The sequence below is a fragment of the Apus apus genome, chromosome 19 (assembly GCF_020740795.1).
Source record: "Apus apus isolate bApuApu2 chromosome 19, bApuApu2.pri.cur, whole genome shotgun sequence".
NCBI lineage: Eukaryota > Metazoa > Chordata > Aves > Apodiformes > Apodidae > Apus > Apus apus.
The window spans coordinates 130424-134131 of NC_067300.1; the positions used below are offsets into that span (position 1 = coordinate 130424).

General features: G+C 50.1%; 1 long non-coding RNA gene across 3 annotated transcripts; it reads right to left on the minus strand.

The window, feature by feature from the left end:
* Nucleotides 1–566: 566 nt before the first annotated feature.
* On the minus strand, nt 567–3656 carry LOC127392682 (uncharacterized). 3 transcript variants are annotated; one of them, XR_007891320.1, is made up of 4 exons: nt 3387–3656; nt 3217–3281; nt 2227–2381; nt 567–1178 (listed from the first exon to the last, which is right to left on the minus strand). It is a non-coding gene; the product is annotated as an uncharacterized LOC127392682 (long non-coding RNA). The 3 variants fall into 3 exon arrangements; XR_007891318.1 differs by lacking the exon at nt 3217–3281 and having other exon boundaries at nt 3387–3649; XR_007891319.1 differs by lacking the exon at nt 3387–3656 and having other exon boundaries at nt 3217–3377.
* Nucleotides 3657–3708: the final 52 nt, after the last annotated feature.

The window sequence follows — 3708 nt, forward strand, 5'->3', positions numbered from 1 at the left end:
TTTTAACACCCCATTTCCATCCTGCCAGCAAGGATCAAGAGACCTTTCTGCTGGCCCCTCTTTAGCTGACAAGATAACAAAAACCCATCCATGGAAAGGCAGTGCAGAGCCCCAGGTTATTAGAGCAAGGCAGGCTGCTCAGCTCAGACTGGACACTCTCACAGAACAAGAATTCAGGTGACCTACAGCAGACAGAACAGGATTTACACATTTTGTGATGGATAGATCAAATACAAATGCAGCCATCCAGATACACAGGACTGCACTGCTTGTGTCCAGAGGTCACAACAAACAACCCCTGCTCTTTTATCTCACCAAGGCTGAGGGTTTGACCAAGCGAGGTGGGAAGGAGCTTGTACAGCTGGAGCTGCCAGAGCTGACAGTCTGAAAGCACCATGGGTGAGGGACTTGCCTCCTCACTTCAGTATCTTTGGATGAGTTTAGTGTTACTGACAGGGAGGGACAAACCCAGACTATTTCTTTCTCTCTTTGTATCTTGGAAAAGGCTCTTTTCAGAGCCTTTGGCTCCACCAGTAAGTATTTGAATTTCTGAAGACACCAAGAGCTTTTTAAAAGGCATTATTTTATTAGGATTGGTTTACACAAAAGGCTACACCCCAGGACAAATGTCTAGGCCCATGTCACCTCAAGGATTTCCCCAACCTCTTCAGAAAGCTTCGCAATGAGTACAAATCCTTTCTTCTTCCCCTATAGCCCTGGATTACACACTTTACAGCCATTACTTACAGCCTAAGGCAGCAAAGCTCTTTGGGACAGATTTTAGATAAGCAGTAGTCTAAAAATAAGATCTTAATCCTGCTGCATGTGGCAAAGCCTTCACCCTGAGCCCAGGAAGGATCAAAGACCAGTTCCAGCCTTTCCTCTCCACTGCAAAAGAAAACAATCTCCTGCTAACGTCTTCAGTTTTCTTTGCAACAGTTCACACTTTAAACCAACATGTCTGAAGACTTTCCTGTGGTTTAAGAAGTAGAAGAACCTCCAATGTCACAGCCTTCTCCTCTCTGGGAAGATGGAAAGAAAGAGGCCTGAGCCCCATCCTTTGCAGAAATAAACCTGCTCAGGACCATCAAGCCGAAACAGTTTTAGAAACAACAGCCCACCAAAAATCAGGGATTGAGAAGTCTTCATGGTAATGACACTTTACTGAAAGCACGAACCTGGGAATGCAGGAAAACAATAATAATTTTTTAAAAAGTACTTGCAGTGCAGCTCAGAACTCCTCTAATATTTTCATTTGACTAAATTCATAAAGAAAGCACAATACTATTTCAGTCCTAATAAAAAATATAAAAATCAATCAAGTGACCAATCTATCAGGGATAAATCTTACACAAGTTTCAGGTAAGAAGCAGGGAGGATCTCTGCACCTGCTCAAGCAGGAATCTGAAGACAAAATCAGCCCTAGAGAAGTCTTGGCCAGAACCACTCATGCATCCTCAGAGCCTGCTGCTCTTCTTTCAACACGCCAAGACAGGCTGAATCTGACCTCCACCTGGCTTTGTTATCCTGTGACCACCTGACCGGATCATCTCCCATGCTGTGGCTGCCACTGTGTGGCTGCAGATAGCAACAGTGGACGTGAAAACACTGCTTCTGCAGCTTCCCACCATGACTACACCCTTTAAATCTTCTTCCTAAAACAGCTCCTTCCTTTATAGAACATAAACTTCTATGACATACACAGATATTCTGTAAAGTGTCAGCAACATTTTGAAGAAGATGACAGTGCACTGACACTTTGGGATAAAACCAGGCCTTTTTATTTGCATGTTTTTTCTGTGCTTGGCATAAAAAGGTCAGGCTAGTTGGCAGGTACTGCTGAGTTTGCTTACAGCCATACTGGCAGCTCCACTCCTGCCCAGTTTGCAATGTAACTTTCTCCATTCCACTTTTCTTCCAGGGCCACATGGACTTTGGGACACGTGCTGGAGCCTCCCTCTGGAACTAAAACCCAAGGGGAACCACCCATTACAGGATTTCATGCTGCTCCTGAGTTGCTCTCAGAGAATCCTGAGCTCCTCTCCCCTGTGAGCCCAACCACAGGGCCACCAGCATGTCACCACCACAGAGACACACTCTCTTCTTGCAACATACTTATACCCTCCTGCTGAGAGTAGCATCCTTCCAACCTGCTCCCTCACCCACCACTCCTCACCAGAGCTGGACCCTCACCTTAATTTCCTCCAGTGCTACATTCCCACTTACCTCAATTTGCTGCTGCCATCGCCCTGTGTGCTGGCCGGGCTTTCCCTCCTTCCCAGCACTTCCTTCTCACAAACAGAGCCCAGAGATCTGCTTTAATATCCAGCTCTGCACAGAGCAGGGAGCAGAGGGGTGTTCCACACAGCAAGCTCAGCTCCCTGAAACACAAGTCCTGCTTTTATACCCAAAAACCTGAGAAGGACCTTGATCTCGACCATTGTTCTATCGCTGGCATACACAGTGGGTCACTAATCCCTCCCTGCCATCCCAAGTGCCAATGCTCAGGAATGTCACTGTGCCTGCTCCATGACTGGAGGGTTGTTGTTAGCAGGGGTCCCTCTAGCCTGGGTGTGTGGGTGTGTGTATTTCAGTATGCTAGTATCTCGTTAATATGGCAAATCAATTACTCAGTGTTATCCCTCAGTGCTCCAGGCTGTCCCCAAGCTGTGGGCAGAGCTCTCCATCCCTGTCCCCTCTCTCCTGCAGGTGTCCTGCAGGCCTGGCTCGACGGGTGGTGACTCCTTGAGACGTGCTTTTCTTTCACTGGCATCTGGTTTTGTCTCATTCTCACTGTTTCATTGTTATCTAAGCCTTGTTTTTATTCTGCATGTCCCTTAGGTTCTCTTTGATATGATTTCCCTCAATATTTCCCTCAAATATTACTTATTTCAATTAGTAACTGACAACAGAGACACCCCAATCCCAGCTCCCGCAGGGATGGGCCCTGGCAGCAGCTCTGAGCCTCCCTGGCTCCCACGCTCCTCATCCCCAGCCCATGCACGGGGCCCTGGCACCCTCACCAGAGCCAGGCAGGCCAGCCCGTGTGGCCAGCACAGCCACTGTTGCCACAGCCCTGTCCCAAAGGTGGGTTCTTCACCCACTACACAAGAACCGATGGAAAGAGTCAAGATACTTGGTTTATTCCAGCACTGTGTGGAGAAGGGTGCAGAGGGAAAGCCTCCCAAAGCTCTAGAAAAATAAACCCAGTCTTACATCCAAAACAACAGCCAAGAACCCTCGGTGAAGTCAATGATTGCTGCGCTGTTCGTCACTCCCAACTTTACACGTGAAAGCAGAAAATTAACATCCTCCTATCTCGAGGCTCTTAGTGTCTCAGTTGAGTTTAGGAGGCCGCCCCCAGGTCCGACGCCCCCCCCGCCTACCTGGTTTCCAAACCTGGACTCTTTGTAACTATGAACCTTCTTCTTCCGACAACAACGGACGGCACGGCGGGGAGGTGCCAGGCCCCTCGGGAGGGGCGCACGGACCCCCGCCTGCCCCCGGCTCAGGACCTATCCCCCTCAGCACCCCTAGGGCCGCTCCTGCCTCGACCCCACGCACCCTCCCGGGTCCCGGGGGCCGGTCCCCGCCCAGCCCGGGCAGCGGCCGGACCCCCCCCCCAACATGGCGGCGGCCGGGAGCGGCAGCACCCGCGGCGTCACGTGAGGGGACGGTGGGTGGTCACGTGAAACCGGGCGCCGGGCA